Source organism: Leuciscus leuciscus (genome assembly GCF_965113295.1).
Source record: "Leuciscus leuciscus genome assembly, chromosome: 9".
Classification (NCBI taxonomy): Eukaryota; Metazoa; Chordata; class Actinopteri; order Cypriniformes; family Leuciscidae; genus Leuciscus; species Leuciscus leuciscus.
In genome coordinates, this window is record NC_138733.1 from 40,076,037 (window position 1) to 40,100,143 (window position 24,107).

A 24,107-nucleotide genomic window follows, 5' to 3' on the forward strand; every position below is an offset into this window, starting at 1 on the left:
GAAACACAAGAACTACAACTGACTTCAACCACAGCCTAAGATGAAATCAACTGAAGAGAAAAGAAGACATTAAATATGTGAAGATCTCAGCAGAGGAGGATTAAACAACTCCACAAACAGTGTTACCAGCTTCACTTATTACTAACCAAATTGTCTTTATTTCTGTCAGACGTCTACAGAAGTTCTTATTGAGAATTAACAAAGGTTTGACTCTGTTTCATTTGAAGTCACAAAAACGATGATTAGTGTTTCCATTAGTTTGGCTTTTAACTCTTGGATTTCCCAACACTATATGAGAGGACGGTTCAGGTGAGTTTGTTTTATCAGTAGCTGTTTTATCACTGTTTATTATTCCTCATCTCCTGCTATTTTTACTGAAACATTTTGTGAGGCTTCCTTGATTTTCATTGAGAAAAATGACTTGTCCAACTTTGAGTGTAGTGTCATAAATGCACTAAATAAGTAAAAACATTCATCCATTCAACGCTAGAAAACAGTCCCCTCCCTCAAAAGAGCTTCAGTCCTGATGTTTCACTGACATCTGCTAATCTCCATCCCATCAAACCCTAAGTGCTGGTTGAATATACAGTTATTGTCATGGCAATCATGCACCTTAAAACTGAAAACTAAACCCGAAAGTATTTCTGTCAGGTTAGGCGTGTTTCTGTTTGATCATGTGCACAAGCAGAGGACTTTCTGTTTCTGTTTAATCTCAGTTACAGTCACCTGATGAGTCGGAAGATCTGAAAATCAGCTACGATTTTGACAGTAAGATACTAATAATAACACACTAATAATTATATACTTAGAAAAACATTCATACACAATTAAGTCAATGAACGAATGTGGTGATGTTATTGTTTTGATTGTTACTGTGACTGAAGGAGAAGAACACACTTAATGGAAGTACAAAGATCACAGCACAAATTATGTTGTGTATATATGCTGAACAATGTTATCTCATAGACTTGAAACAACTGAACTAATTAGTTAAGTGAGAGATGTAGCTGTATTGTTTTGGTTTTCTGTTATCGCCTAAACCACTTTCAGAAGAGTTTTCTGTTCTTTTCTATTCAGTTCTGTACGTTGGCAAGATGACAGATGAATGCATCACAATAGAATCAGATCTCAGCGAGTCAGATGTGGACACTGATGAACTGCCAGCACCTGAGTTCACATGCCACTGTTGTTATGAAGTCCTCGTAGATCCCACTACGCTCAACTGTGGCCACAGTTTCTGTCGGCATTGTGTGGCGCAGTGGTTGCATTCTTCTAAACGGAACGAATGCCCAGAATGCAGAGAGAGTTGGCAGGGGTTTCCCAAAGTTAACATTCTCCTCAGGTGAGAGAACCATGGCTATCTACTGGACATCTACTATTCTAGGATTTTAATCTCAGACCTCAATGAGGGTATGATCAAAAAAATATACATATATGTATTATATTGATTGTTTACTAACCCTGTTCGATTGTAGGACTAAATAGGTAGGACTGTAATATGTGATGGTTCATATCTAGCTTTCCTCAATGGGGTGTCGGTCAAGAACACACTGGATTTGATCAGTTCCATGCAAAGGAGGTTTATTGTTGACAATTTTTGGCTGTACACAACACAGAAGTACACAGGCTTTACAGGGTTATAGGTGTGTGGATGTGTGTGGTCTACAAAGGGAAAGGAATAAATATATATATATATTAACAAATGTCTTGAGTATTGTTACACAAACATTATTTCTATAAAGCTACCAATCTCTCAAATAAAGAAATGATCAAGTTCAATTCTAGAATAAAATAAAGAAATCAATATACAAGCAACAAAATTCTTATGCAACACCAACACCCAGTGGTCAGAAATGGTAAAACATTCAAAACCGAAACTAATTTGAAGTGATTTAAATGAACAGCACGTAATCAGAAACATTGCGTTAATAAACTTGAAATAGCAAGCGTTTGAGCTTTTAATGTGATGATCACACATACATACATACAAATCAAACACTGGGTGCAATATATATACTACCTGTTGCAAGTAATATTGGACACAATCAGCACATTGAAGTACACTCGACAGCACGCAATAAATGGCTTCATCACTGTTAAATACTCATCGCTTAGTGAAAGGATGATAATTGCTGCGTTCCAGTCCAAAATTGTCATGCCCTTCACTCGCTAACTTCCCTCCGTCTTGTTCACTCGTACCTCATACGTTGCATGAGTGCCCACTACTGGCGGAAACTGCAATGGGCTGAATTGGAACATCCCAAGCCCTTGATCACTTGGAATCAGCTGTGGAGTTGATTTATTTATTTATTTATTTTTCCCTTTAAGAATTTGTTTAATGCAGCATCCAAATGTATATAGGTGTGTTTGGGTTGTTTAAAAAAATAAAATAAATAATAGAATTAATATATCATAGAGTTGTTTGTTGTGGTGGTGATTAGACGAGATCTGTGGTGACGTCACAATCGTACTGCATTGTGGGACATATAGGTGCCTGAAATGTACATATGAAGTAGACTCGCTCCCTCTGTCAAAATCGAGGGAACGAGGGTCTGTCCATATAAACTTCCCTCGTCCACTTCACGAAGTGGAACACACTTCAAATTGGTGGCAGGGATTCCCCCGAGGGGAAGTGCTTAGGGAAGTTTGCAAGTGCGTGTCTAAAAGTGGACTGGAACATTGTATCAAGGCTTTACAAACTCCTTAGCCAGCATTTATCACTGGCAGAAAGTAGCGCATGCGCACGCAACTCAGCCTTTCCAACAAATGTATGCCTTGTAAAGCATTTACAAAGGAGATTTAAAGGCTCGGTTATCTTCTAAACAGAAAAAAGAAAATAAACACAACACACAGTGATACAGAACATAGAAATATTTAGTTCACGATGCAAAAAAATTTAATAATTTTTTTTACAACTGTACACAACATAAAATGAAAAATAAATCCATGCAATGTTATAGAAAATAAAATTGCTTATTTTGTTGTTGGTTTTTTTCTTAAATTTTTTTCTTTTTGTTCATAATGTTGATTATTTGGTTCTTTTTTTTTTACGATATTGCAAAAGTTTATTTTTCATTTTATATTAAATGTACAGCTATATTTTTTTTGCATCGTGAAATTAATATTTATATGTTCTGTATCACACACCTCGCTGCCTGCCTCGCTGCCTGCTGTGAGTGTGTTTGCTTCGGTGCTGTAAGCTCCGTCTTAGCCTCGTATTTCCTTGTTTTGAACCATCATTTACTACAATTTCTAGTTGTTTATACTACTACTAAATACAGCTTACCCAACATCGCTAGCTTCCGTTACTACCAGCACAACACGCTAGTAATTCGCTAGCCTGTTAACGCGCCACCCGTGCGCTCAGCTATTTTTAGTTATTTATTTTCTCTCGCGCGCTCGCGCCTTTGAGTTCATAAAAGCTCAGGTGAGTAAGAAACACTCAACAAACACGGTGAGTAATGTCTTGTCCTGTTATTATCATGCGTCGCGTCTGAATGCGTTGTTGTTTTCGGAGCTCTATCGATTTGATTTATAATTCTTGATTTTTCTCTCTGCCTCGCTGCCTGCTGTGAGTGTGTTTGCTTCGGTGCTGTAAGCTCCGTCTTAGCCTCGTATTTCCTTGTTTTGAACCGTCATTTACTACAATTTCTAGTTGTTTATATTACTACTAAATACTGCTTACCCAACCCTGACATCGCTAGTTTCCGTTACTACTAGCACAACACGCTAGTAATTCGCTAGCCTGTTAACGCGCCACCCGTGCGCTCAGCTATTTTTATTTATTTATTTTCTCTCGCGCCTTTGAGTTCATAAAAGCTCAGGTGAGTAAGAAACACTCAACAAACACGGTGAGTAATGTCTTGTCCTGTTATTATCATGCGTTGCGTCTGAATGCGTTGTTGTTTTTGGAGCTCTATCGATTTGATTTATAATTCTTGATTTTTCTCTTTAAACTCGCTTACAACGAACATTTTCTACTTTTCCTCACTGAGAAACACTACTGCTCAAACCTCATAGTTACAACGCGGACTGTTGAGCAGACGCGTCTCAAGCCTATTAGTGATCCAATGCTGCATACTCTTAAAGGTTACGTCCGTGGATCACGGCTGAACGCGTCTTCTCCACACTCACTTACAAACAAACATTTTATATCCAAGATTATATCCAAGACTTCAGTCATAAATTAGTATTAATATTGATAGCATCACTGGTAGCTTCGTTGCTAACTCACTGTCCATCTGTTAAAATGGCGAATATATCAGATGTAAGTAGTCTACCGTTTGGTGCAGGTGAGGACACATTTGAGTTGCACGCACTGCAGTCTGAGCTGGAAGCTGTTGAGAAACAGATCCACGACCTTTTATTGAGACAGGCCGAGCTGAGAGACCGGTGTTTGGCTCTTGAAACATCACGCGCCGATGCACACAAATCAGTGTTTAACGTTACTAACCCGCTGACTCCGACCGCGTCTACTCCGTGCGTTCCTCAGCATCGGTCGCAATCAGCAATGGTCTCGTTCACTCCGGCTCCAACATGCCACCACGAAGCCTGGGTGGTTCCGCAGCGGAAGACGCGAGTCAGGTTTAGACCAAGACTTTCTCCGACCCTCCCGGTTTTCGAGTTATCCACACAAAACCGCTTCTCCCCTCTACGCGAAACAGAACGCGATGCTGTGATCATCGGCGATTCCATCGTTCGGCATGTACACGCTACGTTAGGTAAAAGTAAGGTGCACAGTCACTGCTTTCCTGGTGCTCGTGTTTCTGAAATCGCTGCTCGCGTTCCCGAGATCCTGAACGGTGACGAGCGCATCGGAACTGTGGTCCTGCACGCGGGAGTGAACGACATCAGGCTGCGCCAGACGGAGATTCTGAAGAAAGACTTCAGGAATCTAATCGATACGGTACGCAGCACATCGCCTGAAACAACGATCATTGTGTCAGGACCGCTTCCCACGTACCGACTAGGGCATGAAAAGTTCCGCAGATTATTTGCGCTAAATGAATGGTTAATGTCATGGTGCAATGAGCAGAAACTGCTCTTTGTAAATAATTGGAATCTGTTTTGGGAGCGTCCTAGGCTTTTCCGTGCTGATGGCTTACACCCAAGCAGATTCGGAGCGGATCTTCTGTCAGATAACATCTCCAAAATGTTAAATACCCTTTGACTAGTAACCAAAAGTCCAAATCATAGTCTCTGCTGCACCAATTCAACTGATATAAATACTAGTGTAGAACATTGCATAGAAACCGTGTCTATTCCTCGTTTAGTGAGATCAAATAATAAATCTAATGCAGGATCTAGGAAAAATCGAATTGTTATTAAAACAGAAAATGTTGCTATTAGTAAACAAAAACTATTTCTAAAGCCAGGTCTTCTAAACATTAGATCACTCACACCTAAGGCAGTTATTGTAAATGAAATAGTCACAGATAATAGCTTCGATGAACTTTGCCTTACTAAAACCTGGCTTAAACCAAATGATTATTTCGGTATTAATGAGTCTACTCCTCCTGGATACTGTTATAAGCATGAGCCCCGTCTGATTGGTCGTGGCGGAGGTGTTGCAACCATTTATAAAGATTTTCTAAATGTTACTCAGAAAACTGGTTATAAGTTTATTTCATTTGAAGTACTTGTACTAAATGTTACGCTCTTAGATGTTAGAAAAACATCCCTATTATCTCTAGCCTTGGCTACCGTATATAGACCGCCAGGGCCTTACGCTGATTTCCTAAAAGAGTTTGCAGATTTTCTCTCAGACCTATTAGTCAATGTCGATAAAGCATTAATTGTTGGAGATTTTAACATACACGTAGATAATCCAAATGATGCGTTAGGAGCTGCGTTTACAGATTTATTAAATTCATTTGGGGTCAAGCAAAACGTCACCGGACCAACACATCGTCTTAATCATACACTCGATTTAATTATATCACATGGAACCGATCCAACCGATATAGATATCATTCCACAAAGTGATGAAGTCACTGATCACTACATGGTAACTTGCATATTACGTACTGCTGTAATATGTCATGCAGCGCCGCGTTATCGACCAGGCAGAACAATCCTTCCATCCACCATAGATAATTTCTCAAATTGCTTATCTAATCTGTCTCAGCTGCCACCTGAACCCAAACAAACAGATGAACTAGAAGAACTAATTAGCACTATGAGCACCATTCTCTCTAGAACATTGGATGTGGTTGCACCTATTAAATTAAAAAAGGTCAGAGAGAAAAATAAAGCACCATGGTATAACAATACTACGCATGTTTTAAAGAGAGAAACCCGTATTTTAGAGCGTAAATGGAAACATACCAATTTAGAGGTCTTTAGAATCGCGTGGAAAGACAGTATGTCACGTTATAAAAAGGCCCTAAAAGCGGCCAGGGCTGAGCACCTCCGCAAACTAATAGAAAACAACCAAAACAATCCAAGGTTTTTATTTAACACCGTGGCTAGACTAACAAATAAACAGACGTCACCCGAACAAAATATCCCGTTACAGTTCAGTAGTAATGATTTCATGAACTTCTTCACTGAGAAAATAGAAAGCATCAGAACCACAATTGTAAACATTCAATCTTCAATCGCGCCTTATAATTCAGCTTCAATTATCACCCCGCAAGAACAATTACAGTGCTTTACAACTATAGAACAAAAAGAGTTAAATAAACGTATCACTTCATCTAAAACAACAACATGTTTATTAGATCCTAATACCAACTAAACTACTGAAAGAAGTGTTACCTGTAGTGGAAGAGCCTCTCCTCAATATTATTAACTCGTCTTTATCTTTAGGTCATGTTCCAAGAACATTTAAACTGGCAGTTATAAAACCTCTCATTAAGAAACCACAATTAGATCATAATAATCTAGCAAATTATAGACCCATTTCAAATCTTCCATTTATGTCTAAAATATTAGAAAAAGTGGTGTCCGCTCAACTGGGCTCTTTCTTGCAACAAAATGATATCTATGAAAAGTTTCAGTCTGGATTCAGACCGCATCATAGCACTGAAACTGCGCTCGTTAAAATCACAAATGATTTACTTTTAGCTTCTGACCAAGGCTGTATCTCAATACTAGTTTTACTTGATCTTAGTGCTGCGTTCGATACTATAGATCATACATTACTCTTAGATCGACTACAAAATTATACTGGTGTTCAAGGACAAGCACTAAGCTGGTTCAAATCATACCTATCTGACCGCTACCATTTTGTCTATTTAAATGGAGAAAAATCGATCATAACTCCAGTAAACTATGGAGTGCCGCAGGGATCTGTATTGGGCCCTCTGTTATTTTCAGTATATATGATGCCACTTGGAAATATTATAAGGAAACATGGAATTAGTTTCCATTGTTATGCTGATGACACTCAAATATATATTTCATCACGGCCGGATGAAAACGCTAAACTTTCCAAATTGACAGAGTGTGTTAAAGATATAAAAGATTGGATGACGCGTAATTTTCTTTTATTAAATCCAGACAAGACAGAGGTAATACTTATCGGTTCAAAAAACCGCCCACAAAACCTTGCACAATACAACTTTAACATCATAGGATGTCCTGTTACTTTATCCTCTACAGTAAAAGACCTGGGTGTTATACTCGATTGCAACCTGTCTTTTGAAAATCATATTTCATATGTTACAAAAACAGCCTTTTTCCACCTTAGAAACATTGCTAAGCTACGTAATATGCTATCAGTTTCTGATGCAGAAAAGTTAGTTCATGCATTCATGACCTCGAGACTGGATTACTGTAATGCTTTATTAGCTGGTTGTCCTGCATCCTCAATAAACAAGCTACAGTTAGTCCAAAATGCCGCCGCTAGAGTTCTTACGAGATCAAGAAAATATGATCATATAACACCGATTTTATCATCACTGCATTGGTTACCTATAAAGTTCCGTATTAATTAAAAGGTATTGCTACTGACTTATAAAGCCCTAAACGGCTTAGCTCCAGTCTATTTAACGGATCTTCTATCACCCTATAATCCATCGCGCTCTTTAAGATCACTAAATTCAAGGCTTTTGGTCATACCTAGGATATCCAGAACCACCAAAAGAGGGAGAGCATTTTCACATTTGGCTCCAAAACTCTGGAATAGTCTCCCTGATACTGTTCGTTGCTCAGACTCGCTCTCCAAGTTTAAAACTAGATTAAAGTCGCATCTCTTCAGCCAGGCATTCATACAATCCTACAGTTCAAACTACAATCCGGCCTCTAGCTCATAAATGCCAGAGGAGAACTGGCCCCCGACTGAGCCTGGGTTCTCCCAAGGTTTTTTTTCTCCATTAGGTCACCTGATGGAGTTTTAGGACACCATTAGGTCACTTGATGGAGTTTTTCGGTTCCTTGCCACTGTTGCCTTTGGCTTGCTCAGTTGGGGATATTTTGGGGATATTTAATTTTATCAATCAATAAATTCATCTTGAAACAAACTTTGTTGTATTATTTTAATTTAATACTGTGAAGCTGCTTTGATACAATCTGTATTGTGAAAAGCGCTATACAAATAAACTTGACTTGACTTGACTTGACGCACTGTTAAAAATTGCTGTAAAAAAACTGCCATATTTTGACAGTAACATGCTGTTTTCTATTAAAACAACTTGGAGAAAGTAACCTACAGCAATATACTGTGACAGCCTGACGTCGTCATACTCAGATTCTAGTCAGAATATGAGTCTGATACTGCTCCATTGGGCTGTGATTATGGGGCGTGTTTCAACCAAACCAGGAAAGAAAATGCCTCTGCATTCAATTGGATAGACCTCCAACCAATCAGAGCAACAGAGTAAGTATTCATCTTTCCGATCGACAAATGCCTTGATCGCGGTTCTTTGTTCCTCTTTTAAAATTAATGCGCTGTCGATATCTTCTATAACAGAAGATGGCGGAATCTACACATCTCAGTTCTCCAGCGGCAGCCATCTTTGTTGTAAACGAATTCAACCCAAGTGCTCTTTGGTGACGTGATGATTACATTTTTCTTGATCATCTGTCCATCATCGTATAAAGCCCGCCCTGACAATTTGATTGGTCCGAACAACTCTGGTTCGAGCATAGTTGCTCCACAACGGATCAAGTCCAGACCGAACTTCCCGACCTCAAATGTTGTGGGTGGGGCTAAGTTCGGCTGGCATACAGGCTACTCATTCACTATTATCTACATTAGTTCACTAATATAGTCCACTTGACTGAGTGAATAAAAACAAGTGAGTTAATTCAGACACTGATTAACCTGATTTTAACAAGCAGAATAACTGAAGGAAAGAAGAACAAGAAGAACAGAAAAAAGATTAAATCAACTGAAGATAAAAGACATTCAATCTCTGAAGATCTCAGCAGAGGAGGATTAAACTCCACAAACTCCATTACCAGCTTCACATTTTACTAACCAGTTTGACTTTATTTATATCAGAAGTTTACAGAAGTTCTGTAAACTTGAAGTGTAGAACTGTAAACTGAAGTGGCAGGTTTAGATATCAGTTTATTTTCATTGGATGTTACCATGATGGTGATCAGTGTTTGCTTTAGTTGGGCTCTTGACCCTTAACTTGCAAAGATTAGTTTTTCTTTGACTGCGGTAACTGTGTCTTTAAAATACATTTGCAATGGCAAAAAAGCTGAAAGAAAACAGGATTAGATGTCAATGGCTGTTTGTTAATGGTCACAATCATCATCCAGTGACCCGATTCACTGATCTCATTTATTGTCTAATGTGTTTATATGGGTGATGTTTTGTATTTTTGATCATGGTATCACTGTGATTTTACAGATCTAAATCTACTGGAGTATTGACAACTAGAAAATATGAAGGATTTAAAAAAGTTAATGCTCAAAACACTTTGAATTTCTGGATCAGCCAGACACACACAGACATCAAGATTTGGCGTATGAATCTCAACAATGGTGACAATCAAAAAAGTTTCATGCTGCAATGCATGTTGGGTACCAGTATAGTACAAAAAAAAAAATTGTGCATGACTCTCAGCATGCATTGTGGCATGAATAAATTATGCAGCTTAATTGTCTGGTTATTTTCTTTAATTTTTACTTTTTACTTTTAATTTTGCTGTACTTTTAGTAGCGTGTTTTGTGATGTTCAGATTTGATATCTTTTTTGTTGATTGTCACCATTGTTGAGATTCATTGACTGATTCTTGATGTCAACCACAGCTGCCAATAGATTAACTTAAAATCAAGGAAAGACAGTAATATACTGTAAAATAAAACAGTCAGATTTGCTAAACGATAGAAGTTAATGTCACTGAAATATTAGTGAAAGTTCATAGAAAAAAGTTATGTGAAGTCAATAACCGATAAGGAGAGTAAATATTAAACTGAAGTGTTTTATGTGTTTTTGCACAAGATGATACAGGAGAGATCTGGTAGTTTAATTCATTCGTTTTGTGGGTCACCATTGTGCTGAGAGTAGAGCCTGTGCTTTAGTCAAAGATGAGCAGAGAAATCCTGATGTTATGCTGCCTGTTGCTTTTTTTAAAAGCAGTAACTGTGTAGTTGCTGATGCAGTGACAATCTCCTTGCTAAGTACTTTTAGCACATACAGCTGTAAATTAACGGTAGAGAGTTGTAAATTATCAGTACATTGCTGGCAACCACAGCTGCCAGTAGATTACCGTTATTTTATAGCGCAATTTTGCTGTTTAGAAGATATCTGAGCATTTAAATCTCCTTTGTAAAAGCTTTACAAGGCATAAATAGTCCTCACTTTAGATGAGCTCACAAAAATAGTTAACTGACCACTACTAAATGCTTTATAACTACCTGAATTAACCGTTATTTACAGTAGACATACATGTTAATAAAGCATTTATTAACACACTAAGTAATTATTACTATATGTCTGAATAATAAGATGAATGTACATTTAAATAGTTTATTAATCATTTACTTACATTTTCTAAGTGATCTTATGAACCACTGACAACTCCTTAATAACTGGTTTGTAAATAATGCAATATATCATTTAGAAATGATAAATCGATCATTAATAAAGTATGAAAATACAATTATTAAACACATTATAGATATGCTTATAGATCAAGAATAAAGCATTTATAGCTGTTAATGTATATTAATGCTTTATAAATGATTAATTCACTGTTTACTAATGCTTAACTAATGATTAATAGCATGCAATTATTATAAAGTGTTACCAATGAACCCTCTGATATTCTGTGTGTGCTCATGTTAGGATATGTTTATGTGTGTGTGCTAGGGATGCAGTGGAGAAGAAGTTTCCCGCTGAAATAAGTAGACGGAGGAGGGCTGTCCAGAGTGACCCGCGGTTCCATTATTTTCTCCAGATGTTCCATCAGTACGGACAGCTGCTGACCCAACAAATACCTGTATCAGAAGTCCTTCAGCAAGCTATACAACACAGCTTTTTTTTTGGAGCCATTATGACATTGATCTGTGTGGGGGTGAGATGCTCTTTTTCTTACACTTGCCCAGCGATTGATGATGAGGTGAGGTTGTGCACAGGTCATAATAAGCACTGTGTGAATGTTTCTAGGTTTTGTTGTTACGGTATCACTGGATCAGTACTGATTCTGATTATGACATCTTGGTCCAGAAGCCAATCTACAGGTGGAATACTGATGATGTCAGTCTGTGGGTGAAGCATCTGGGTCCCTGGACCAATCAGTACAGTGCAGTGTTCCACAGAGAACAAATTATTGGCAGGTGGGCAACAATTACACAAACAGAAACACAAGTAAGTTTCACTGTTTTAAAAAAACGCCAGCTGTGGTTGCCAGTATTTTACCGTAAAAAAATGGTGGCAACCATTTATGTGTTACAGGACTTACATTTATGGGCAAAAAATAAATAAATCATTCATCGTTATCATTCAATTTCACTAAAGTATTAAAATCTGCTTTATTCCTTTGTAATATACTAATAACCACCATAATAATACAGTAGGTAAAAAAGAAAAGCACGTGATGATTTAAAGTACACCATTAGTATTCCATAAACTGAGACACATATTAATATAAAGAAGGTGCACAGTGTCATACAAAAAAAAAAAAAAAAAAAAAAACACATCATGGTGACACACACATGACTCCAAATAATGCCATAAAACATTTATTCAACAATGTAATATAAACCCCAAATGTACATAACTGATAACAAAAACTAAGAAGAAACATAATTATTTTAATTAAATAACATTAAATGTGAAGTGTCACGCAGGGAATTCTGGGAATGTCAATTTAGAGAAACAACAAGAACAGAAAAAAGAGAAGAGATGAGCAGAAATACAAGAACTACAACTGACTTCGGCCACAGCCTTAGATGAAATCAACTGAAGAGAAAAGAAGACATTAAATCTGTGAAGATCTCATCAGAGGAGGATTAAACAACTCCACAAACAGCGTTACCAGCTTCACTTATTACTAACCAGACTGACTTTATTTCTGTCATACGTCTACAGTTCTGTTTGAGAATAGATGTTTAAACACCGTGTTCGGATTCATCAATCGTATTGATTTCATTCCGATTGAACCAAAATGTGTCCATGTAAACGTAGCTAATGTTTAACAGAGGTTTAGATGATGTATTGTTTCATTTGAAGTTACCATGATGGTGAGTTGGGCTCTTGACCCATGACTTTTTAACATTAGTGAATTGGTTATGGCAACAAAATCAGCGAAAAAATGGAATCAGGTGAGGTGGTTGGTTATGTATTGATGATGACATTATCATCATGTAGTGGTCTGATTCGTTGAACTCATATTGAGTTTTACAAAAACATGATAAAATGTGTAGCTTTGACGTGTGTTTATAAGTTATAGGACAAACATTTAAATAAAATTAAAACCTATTAAAATAAAAGTATTTGCAAATTGATCTAATGCATTACTTTACAATAAAACAAAAAACATTAACATTCTAGGTCATTACCAATGTTCATAGCTGGTCTACTCTCAAAAAAGGGTTTTATTCATATAAAAATGAAACATCTGTTATCATTTACCTATTCAAGATCTAGTGTTCCAAGGCCAAATGCTCAATTTTTTAATTTGTTTTATTGACCATTGTGTTTACTTTCTTTTTTTATTATTGACAAAAATAAAAAAGACAGACCCTAGCAGATTTTTTTTTTAATTTTTTTAAAGATGTTTTAAAGATATTGTTATCCAATCTTGCCCTCCAGATGTCTTAAAGGTCCCATATTGTCAAAACTGAAATTTCCTGTCTTTTTTCATGATAACAGAGGTCTAGGGGCTATGAAACTACCATATACGTGTCACGGGTGACAAAAACGCTCAGCGAGCGGAACCCTTTGATGAGTCACGAGTTTCCCGGGGGAATGATTTGTGTGCAACACATCCCACTCCGGTTCCGGGTGTGGCAGGAATATTGCCCGGCCTGATTAGCGCTAATGTATGGCAGGTGCGGGAGAGAGAGAGGCTTCCTGTTCGCATAGGCTTCCTGTTTCACAAGCTAAGGATAAAAAGGGCCGCTCAGAGAAGTAAAAGGAGGTTCAGGAAGAGAGGTTCGTGCAGTTGGGTTCTGTGGAGTAGTTCTGGGCACACGCTTGTTCGGGGAAGTTGTTTGGATGTGAAGGTCTCCTGTTGAAGTCTGCTGGATCGGAGTTCGTCCGTGGGAATCTGCTGGACTGATTTATTGATTGGATCTGCGCTGTGAAGGGAGAGAGAGAGTTAAGTGAATTGATTTCATCTTACGAACATTTGAAAAGCTTGAAGAGGATGCAGTGAATGTAAATCTGACTGTTGGGGAAGTTGTGCGTTTCAGAGTGTGCTGAAGAGGAACGGAGTATTGAATATCTCCCACGAGAGTGTAACGAAGGGATTGAGGTCTCTGATCAGCCTTATTGTGTGAGTGAATTGCAGTACTTTTGTCTTATTGATACACATTGACTCATTGCTGTGGATTTGAAGTGAACACGAGTGCGGTGTGCTTTTGCTGAGAAGCGGCTGCAACCCCTGCTTACACGTTTGTGAGAAGTGATTATACCTGCTCTCCATTAGAACTTCGGAGTGATACAGCTGAGTTGGTGAAGTATCTTTCTGTGTTATCCTCTTTCGAGCCGTCTGAGCTCTGAGTACTATAACGCCTCGCTGAAACCTCCTCTTAATCCACTCTCTCCTTGGTTGTGAGCTCTAGGAAGGAACATATGGTTGTGGGAAAATCCTTACCTTTTACTTACCGTCTGAGTTTGAAAGTATGCAGCATCGCTGGTGAAGTAAGCTATTGAATCACTGTCTCATTACTGTGCATCGACGAAAGTATCCTGTACTAAGAAGAACCCTTACTTGTCCACTCACTGTCTGAGTCCTGGAGGTATGCAGCATTGCTGGTGAAGTAAGCCCTTGAATTATTGTCCCATTACTGTTCACCGACGAAAGTATCCTGTACTGAGAAGAATCCTTACCTGTCTACTCACCGTTTGAGTTTGGACGTATGCAGCATTGCTGGTGAAGTAAGCTTTTAAATCACTGTCCCATTACTGTTCACCGACGAAAGTATCCTGTACTGAGAAGAATCCTTACCTGTCTATTCACCGTTTGAGTTTGGATGTATGCAGCATCGCTGGTGAAGTAAGCTTTTAAATCACTGTCTCATTACTGTGCACCGACGAAAGTATCCTGTACTGAGAAGAACCCTTACCTGTCTACTCACCGTTTGAGTTTGGACGTATGCAGCATCGCTGGTGAAGTAAGCTTTTAAATCACTGTCTCACTACTGTGCACTGACGAAAGTATTCTGTACTGAGAAGAACCCTTACCTGCCTACTCACCGTCCGAGTCTTGAAGAATGCAGCATCGCTGGTGAAGTAAGCTTTGAATTATCGTCCCACTACTGTGCACTGACGAGAGAATTCTGTATTGAGAAGAGCCCTTACCTGTCAACTCACCGTCCGAGTCCTGAAGCAAGCCGTATCATTGGCGAAGTCGCCGTCAGGGCGAAGCTGCGACGTTCGATCAGTTCCTACCCGTAGCTGAAGAAGATCTAGAAGACACGGAAGTCTATCACGCTTGTGCTCATTGATAAATTGTGTTCAATAAGGATTGTTATTCCTTTGAAATTATCTCTTGTCTGCGTTGTCCATCTGTTGCGGACCTGTGGTGTTGGCTCCTCACGGCGGTGTCTAAAGTCCGGGGTGGCTGGTCATCCGAGTCCGCCCCGGCTCGCACCGGTGACATACGTTTCAAAACAGTCGATCCACAGACAGATTCACACAGCCTGCATAAAGTAGCTGTGCCTTTCCAGGAGCCATTGTGACTTCTGTATAAATGTGACGTCAGAACTACTCAGTCACCGCCTTCAGTCCCACCCCGAGCACTGCCCACCGTCACGAAACTACATCATTGCACAGGCTTCCGAACAACATTAATATAAGAGACCAGTGGCTAATGTTTATTTATTCAGAAACGACACAGCAATTTAGTTCGACCTTAACCGTCTGTTCTGCATACTTCACAAGTGACTGCTTCGTCAATCAGGAACAGCTCAATGCCGGTTTTTAAAGAAGCTACTCCTCAAAGATGCTAGCCTGGGTTTCCCCATGCTGCCTTGTGCGCAGCGCGATTTTATTCACGCTGCTAGGCAGTCTGGATTCCATGGACTAGATTTTCACCTCAGCGAGGGGACCAATCACAGAACGGGGAGGGAGCAGCAAGATGATGACGACGTCTATGCGACACACCGAAGTAGTTTGTTTATATCTATGGATCTAACATGACAGCAGACGCGAAGTTACCTTTCGATGCAGCCTTAGATAGTGTTCTAAGTAATTTAGAACGCAAGTTTATTTCGTCTTCTTCCTCGTCGAATTTCTCTCGCTCTACATACGTCATCTGGTATAATTGAAACGATTGGCTATGAGCTACGTACAGGCGCATTTGATAGACATTCGTAGCGTCCAATAAACGGCTCTGGGCATTCGTAAACCACGCCTCAAATACGAGAAAATGAACATGTGGTTCCCAGACCACGTCTCAATGAGAAAGAGGTCTGACGTTAGCCTGGCTACAAAGATGCTGCAGTCCCTACAGTTCATAGTTTTACAAGTTTACCTTGGGCGTCAATTGCAGAATATGTTCTCGCGTTCTGTGGGCATCTTTGCACATTTACCACAAGTACACCTTTTACAGACATTAACATTGTAAAAGAAATTGTTGCACGTCAACTTACTGTATCAGTAGGGAAGCAATAGTTACATAGCTTATTGCATTCGGTGTCTGTCTGCTAACGTTACATATTATAACGAGTTTGTTTACAGACAGTTTAAATTAGCGTTAACGTTAAATCTGCGTGCAGCATTGATATAGTGGTAATTATAATACTCTTACAATAACGCCGAAAGTAAGGAGGTGGTTGTTTGTCTCCCGTCGTCCGGCTCGAACATATAAGGCCGGATAACATTTCCCTCAGCAATGTCCATCATTACAGGTGTTTTATTTACCTGACTTGTGAGCATCACCAAGCCACAGCAGGCTACAGCATACATGACCCTATAGTTACCTGTGGTTGGCCTGGCCGTGCGTCACTCAGAAAACAACAGGCCAATCAGAAGAGAGTTTCATGAATATTAATTAGACAGGCCAAAATCAACCTGTTCTTAGCAAAGCTCCTGAGAAAGGAGCTATACAAATATATTGGGATGGTTTTTGGTACTTATACCGCAAATATATATTCTTGAGGACATCACAACCTAAAATAAATCTTCAGAAAGGTGTACAATATGGGACCTTTAAATTTGTAGATCAGGATAATCAAAAATAATTTTCCAGGAGGCGTATGCGGACCTCTGTATTTCTAAAACCCTTAAGTACGGCCATGCTGTTGTCGAAAAATTGCCACTGCTAATGCATGCCGTAATCAAAGCTAAAGGCTGTCCGATGCTTGATGTACACACCGTTACAGCTGTTAATGTGCATTTATCACTTTTCCTCTTTATGTGTTTGTCAGTTTGTTGGCTCGTCTCAGAGATGAAGAACTGTCTGCTGCTCCATTCAGGGTTGAGATCCATCACACAGACAAATCATTCTGGATGAAATCCAGAAAATCAAAGAGCTCAAAGTTAAACTGCCACAGAATCTCTGGGAGTACAAGGTGTGTGTTGTGTTTTTCTGATAAATTGTCTGTTTCATTTTGCAGAGAGCCTAGTCAAATCAAAGTTGTGACTGAGAATTCTAAATAGTCACTAAAAATCTGCACAAAGACTCGCCAACTCGCCGTGTGACTTGCCACTTGGTGAGTAATTAAGAGCTCGACTTTGTCCGCATGTGCAAATTACCACAGCCGGCTCTGACGTTCTTGAGCCTGGTGCACATTCTTCTGCTTCAGTTGACTGAATGCATGGAGCTTTGTTCTCAGGTTAAGAACGTACTGAATTTCATTTTTACTGATAAAATGTCCCTCCCAAGGATTTACCAGCTGACATTCACAGCATGTTGCATACCACCAGCGAACATTCCCAAAAATGTATTGTACCAGGTTAAACCAAGCGTTGATGAATCAGGGTTTGGTGCAACCATAATCCTCCAAGGATTGGTATGTACCCCCTTTATACTCATAGATACTTAGTATGTCCCAGCTCGATCATGGGTGGCCAGAGTAGTGCTGCCACTTTGATGCAATATAATGTTTAATAACCCCACATCACAATTTCTTTTTGAAGTAAAATTTTCCGATCAGCAAGGAGCAGGTGCGCATGTGTTGAATGTGTCCATCCTGAACTTTAATGGAAATTGTAAGTTGGGTCAATGTAATTCAATTAAGTTATAACTTATTTATAGAAAAACACCTGCGTTGGGCGTTTATCTATATAGGCTAAGTGTTGTGTTTCAGCCGCCCTTTTCAAACTGGCGCAAGAAAATGCAACATAATTTGATTTGTTAAACATGAAGAGGATTATCCGTCTGGCATGGCCGCTCGCTCTAACGTTAATCTAGATAAATGTTCGCTTTTATTAGGCGCATATCCAAGTGTTTGTGCGGAGTGTGGAGCGCGCTCACTGCATGACATGGAGGCACCGGCGCCATCACTCGCATTTTCCTATCAACAGTAGAAACAACTTAAAATACTCCATCATTTCTGGTCATAAAGAAAAGAATAATACATCAGTCACAACTACTTTTATTGGTGTAAACTCACAACAACAAGAAAATGTTGTGCTTTTGTAAAAGAAAACGAACAGGACGCGCTTTCATGGTCTCCGTGAATTGGAGTGCGTCTCAGAAATGAACTGAAAAACAGCGTATAGACTAGCCTAGAGCCCGAAGCCATTTGTTTTGAGAATAATGGCTGGCTGATGAAGTTATTGGCTGGCTAGCCGGCTCAGCCAAAACCTAAATGGCTGCTGCAGCCGCCAAACTTTTCATAGCTGCAAATGGCTGAAGCTGCCACTTCATGTCTACAGATGTCTATGTTATACTGATTTACTAGATCTCAATATTTCCAAGCAATGCATGGCTTACACTATATTTCTACAAAATGCAATACAATGTAATAAAGAAAACACCAGATTTTACTTTCACAACGTATGTACATATTTATTTTGTAGTCTGTATGCTACTAAACATTTTCAAATAGCGACGGCAGAGATCGCGGAGAAGTATGTTGAATAAGAACGCAAACTTTTGTTGAATTTATGAGAAATCTACAGACACAAACAGATGAAAGTGTAGTAAAATAAAGACCTAAATGTGTATTTCGGACTTTTTTTCACCACAAGTCTGAAAGAAGACATGTTATTGAAGACAAATATCCAAAAATCTCAAAATTGACCAGTAAAAAAAAAAAACGATGTTTTTGCCTGCCGTGTCTCGCCTTAATATAAACACACACTGTTATCAGTATTATTTTGGACAAAGTTTTGCACATTTCACTTCATTGTACACTGAAGCATGCGTCGTGAATTAGCAATGTGGAAACGGTGGTTTGTTACTGCAGTAATATCACGTTCAGTGCTATAAATCTCTCCGTTCCAGAATATTTGGTTCATAACATCAATCTTTGATTCAGGTGTTTGTGCAACCGTGCCCTGAAGATTTAACAAAAGTCTGGGTAGGTCTAAGTAAAAAAAAAAAGTAAGTAGGAATTAGGAAAGTATGTGAGAAGTGAGATCAAAATTACCTTGCTTGCTTCTTTCCGCCATTTCACCTCAGTGCGAGAAAAAAATGCATTGCTTCTTAATTCTGTACGGAAAACGAGCAATTTTAATTGGTTGTCAATTCACTGTGAGTCTGTGTATCGTAGCAACGAGCACAAGACTGTGCTGTTATGAATCCAGTGGGAAAATAGATCTCGTGTATTGTTTATATATTTCGTGTGTGTGTGTCTCTATGTGATAGAATTATTATTTGATGCAAATAATTCTAGCTGGCTCAGCCAAACTTTATCAGATGGCGGCTCAATTTGGCTTACGAAATTATTGGCTGGCGGCGGCTGAAATTCTAAATGGCGCAAATGGCGGCGGCTTCGGGGTCTAGACTAGCCTCACAGATATGAGAAATATATCTATATAAAGCTTGAAATGTCCACCAACGAAAAAAATCTAATCGAAAGCAAATACAGTACCATCTGATTATGTAATCCTGTCCGTATGAAAGGTGCATTTCTAAGGCGCATCTACTTTACCACGGAGATGTATGGGGATATGTTTGCAGCCTACACTGATTTAGATAAATGAACTAATAAAATAATAAAATAAAGTTTAAATTGAGATGATAACCATATATTTCTATATAGCATTGCTTATTCCATCACAATAAGGTTTATAAAGTGACAATCCATGTGATGATTGTAGGCTGTATCTTGAAGATTTTTGTATTGTATTGTATCTTCTGTTATAAAGACGAAGATTGACATTTCGTTAATAAAAAAAGAAAGAAAGAACACAATGTTGTAAAAAATAAACAACTTAGGCTATGTTCTGTTAGATGTGTTTTGACTACTTTTTGTTTAATCATATCTCTAGCTAATGAAGATATAGCCTATTAAAAAAAAAATATATATATATATATATATATTATATTAAAAAAACGTATGGGCCTATAAAAAATATTTTAAAAAAGGGCCTCATTGATTATTTTTTCCTGGGGCCCCCATTCAGTGTAGGTTCGCCTCTGATTGGGGGCTGCTACCATTTGCTTAAGCTTTTTGAACGTAGAAGTATGATAAAGGCGTGATAGGCTATATACATTTTATGTGGATAAAGGCATATTTTGTACATGACTACACATGTCCTCATAAGGCTAAAAAAATATGTCGTTTTAACGACATAGCATCTTGTTATTACGAGAAAAAGATGTTGTTTTAATGACATATCTTGTTATTACGAGAAAAGATGTCGTTAAAACGACATAAGATCTCGTTATTACGAGAAAATATATCGTTTTAACAACATAATTGAGTGGAAAAATAATATGTATGTGGCAGCAATGCGTCACCGTAGTATTTCTCTCATGTCTGTGAATAATTCTCTTTCCTACCCAAGGCTACAAATCTTGGAAAATCCCTGTTTCTCCAGTTTGGTCTGAGAGAATTTCCACGTCTCACTTTTCTCTACTTGTACCTGTTTGATTATCAAGACACCTTTCTACCCTTCATACACACCTGCTGCCCTGCACACACAACCAATGCAGTGCAGGATGTCCTGCCCGACAACATGCTGGTTTGTGTCTGAGAACTCTCCCCATTGTTAACATACAACAGTTGAAATATAAGAAAACAGAGTGATTGTGTGTTTGTAGCAGGAGCCAAGACAGCATCAGTGGATGGAGTTTAGGGTGAAGGTCTGTCTGTTGCCCTATCTGCTACTGATTAACTTTGCGTGGCAATGGCTGAGCGTTCATTACTGGATGTCATGGATTGTCATTGTTAATGCAATGTTAATGACAATATTGGAGTTATTTTATATCTGGATACTATGGAAAAGAAGACAGATGAGGTACACACATACATTTACCATATATAGAATACAGTACATACTGTACATATATCCCAGCAGGCACAGGATGTAAACTCCAACGTTGGTTAGACGAATGAAAGTCGGGTTGATGTTTAATTCCAATGTTTGTTTGACGTCAAGCTCAAACATTGGACAGGATTTGAGTTTTGTTTGGAATAAACACTTTTTTTAAAATCTTTTTTTTTAAAGGTGAAATATATGACTGTACACTTATTACCAGCTTCACTTATTACTAACCAGATTTACTTTATTTCTGTCAGATGTCTACAGAAGTTCTTATTGAGAATTAACAGAGGTTTAGATGTTAATGTTTGGTTGAAGATGTTTCGTTTCGTGATTAGTATTGCTTTAGTTGTCCAGCTTGACTCTTGACTTTTTAACATTTGTTTATCTCTTGCTGCTGTAACTGTGTTTGTTATGGAAAGAACTACAAGACAAATTGTGGTGCTTATTCCAACCAAAATTCAACGTCTGTCTGACATTGGAGCTTGACGTCAAACAAACGTTGGGTTTAGACGTCAACCCGACTTTCATTTTCAACCAAAATATGACGTCTGACTGACGTTGAATTAGTTGGAGTCCAACATCTTCCTGACATTACATTGATGTACTGTGTTTGCAATGTGGTTACAAGTGGTTGTGTGATTCGATCACAAATGTTTTGAATGTTTAGATGTTGTTGCAGACCACTTGTAATCAGGTCACCAGAAAATATCTTAAAATATAATATAATATCTAATGATTTTGTTTACACCTCATATTGAGAAAATCACTTTATACTCAACATTCACAAGTCAGAAATTGTCTGTGTTTGTATGTATATTTCAGCATCCTCCCTAAGATGATTTTGTGGAGGATATGCAATCTGTTCTGCTTTGTGCTGCTGTGGCCTGTGCTCCCTCAGATCTACTGTGACTTCGAATTCTACGGGGGATTCTGTTTGAGCTCAATCATTTACATATGGGGTCGGAAACCTATTTTTAAGCTGGCACAGCAATGAAAACTAAAACAAGTTTAGTTTGTTTGTTTTTTTTGTCAGAAAAGTTCGAATTCAAACATGAAGAGATGAAACCTGTGAAGGAATTTTTTGTATTAATCATAACTAACATTCCTTTTTTCTTGTAGGATTAACATTTATATGCTTTTTAAAACTAAATGTCTTAATAACTATTATTCATTAAAATTTTTATCATTTATAAGTGATGTATAATTTCTAAGAAAGACTGGAAGTGAAAAACGCCTTATATTTAGGTGTGCATAATTATTAAGCAGGTTTTCTTTTACAGGTAAAATGGGCAACAAAAAAAAAAGAAAAAAAAAAAGATTTAACTCCTACTAATGCTATTGTAGCCCGGTATGTAAGATAGTGACACCACCGGACACAGAATGAAAAGTATATAAAGGGGTATTTTATTCCAGACTGCACTTGGAACAGCGCAGCGTTAATTAAGCAAAATTTCGGGAACTTAGAGTAGAAAGGCTTGTGTAAAGTGATTGAAATCAATAAAGTTTACTTCTCACATCAAAATGAGTCTCTCTATCTCTCTTGTTCTCAGTCACAACATTAAATGAATCAATCACAAAAACTAGGCTAGCTAACATAGACAACAGTAGCAGCCTCTCATTCTAGAAAACAAATACACAAATAATTATAACATTTGTCAGCACAGAAGACCAAAAAAAGGCTGCTTATGTTACATGCAAAATACATGGCAATGAAATTAGAAGTTAAATTTTTGAGAATTTGTAATACCTTTCAAAAATGATTAAACAATTTAACACTTAGTCTTACATCAGCAAATAAACACTTGTACAACTTCAAAAATAAAATGAATGATATTCAAACTTACTTTTCATCACCACTCTATAACCTGTAAACGTTTTCACAGTGAATGACGCACTCGATTTTCCCCTGTAGACAGTAAAATAAATAATACATCACTCTTCCTCAATATTTGGAACACAAGACTAATAAACACTTCTTGGAAATCAATTAAAGTGAACAACACTCACTCTGATGTTTCACGCTCGCCCCAGAAACACACTGAGGGCCTACACAGAGTACTCTTCTCTATGGAAGCTTGTTTCCGCCACAGAATAAAACATTTTAAACGATAATTGCGACTTTTTATCTCACAATTGCGAGTTTACATCTCACAATTCTGACTTTATTTCTCAGAATTGCGAGATATAAAGTCAGAATTGCGTGAAATAAAGTCGCAATTACGTGTTATAAAGTCAGAATTGCGAGATATAAAGTCAGAATTGCGTGTTATAAAGTCAAAATTCGGACTTTTTTTCTCGCAATTGCGACTTTATATCACGCAATTCTGACTTTATAACACGCAATTGCGAGTTTATATCTCGCAATTCTGACATCTTTTCTCAGAATTGTGAGATATAAACTCACAATTGTGAGATATAAAGTCCAATTCTAAGGGGGAAAAAAGACGGGACTTTTTTTTTTTTTTTTTTTTCTCAGAATAGTTTATATCTCACAATTCTGACTTTATATCTCGCAATTCTGACTTTATATCTCACAATTCTGACTTTTTTTCTCAGAATTCTGACTTTATATGTCGCAATTGCGACTTTATTTCTCACAATTGCGACTTTATTTCTCAGAATTCTGACTTTATATCTCGCAATTCTGTCTTTATATCTCGCAATTGCGACTTTATTTCTCAGAATTGCGACTTTATTTCTCACAATTCTGACTTCATATCTCGCAATTCTGAGAAAAAATGTCACAATTCTGACTTGATATATCGCAATTGTGAGAAAAAAAGTCAGAATTGTGAGATAAAAAGTCGCAATTATTATTATTTATTTATTATTCAGTGGCGGAAACAAGCTTCCATACTTCTCCCCTCTTAATTAAACAAAATTACCACAAATCAAAAACACTGGTTCACATCAAATTATACACGAAATAATCTTAACGTTACGCTGGTATTGATGATAGTTCATCACTTATGCTTCGAGAGAATTGTGTTGTTGGGATTTCCCCACACAGAGATGCGTCTCAACAGAAATCACCATCAATCAACACAATACACAGCCATCCGGCCAAGCAAACACTGAGAAGGACTTCACAAGCTACTAA

At 38.0% G+C, this 24,107-nt stretch overlaps 1 long non-coding RNA gene and 1 pseudogene across 2 annotated transcripts in view; both read left to right on the forward strand.

Annotated features, from left to right (window-relative positions):
• The window catches only part of LOC309507050, a 269,877-nt gene that overhangs the window by 87,647 nt on the left and 158,123 nt on the right, over positions 1–24,107 (forward strand). The window lies entirely within an intron of this gene.
• Positions 628–22,481, forward strand: LOC309507048 (bifunctional apoptosis regulator-like; annotated as a pseudogene). The gene is made up of 8 exons (XR_014211632.1): positions 628–768; positions 1,078–1,342; positions 11,270–11,474; positions 11,567–11,736; positions 16,996–17,139; positions 20,528–20,704; positions 20,787–20,980; positions 21,830–22,481. The product of XR_014211632.1 is annotated as a bifunctional apoptosis regulator-like (transcript).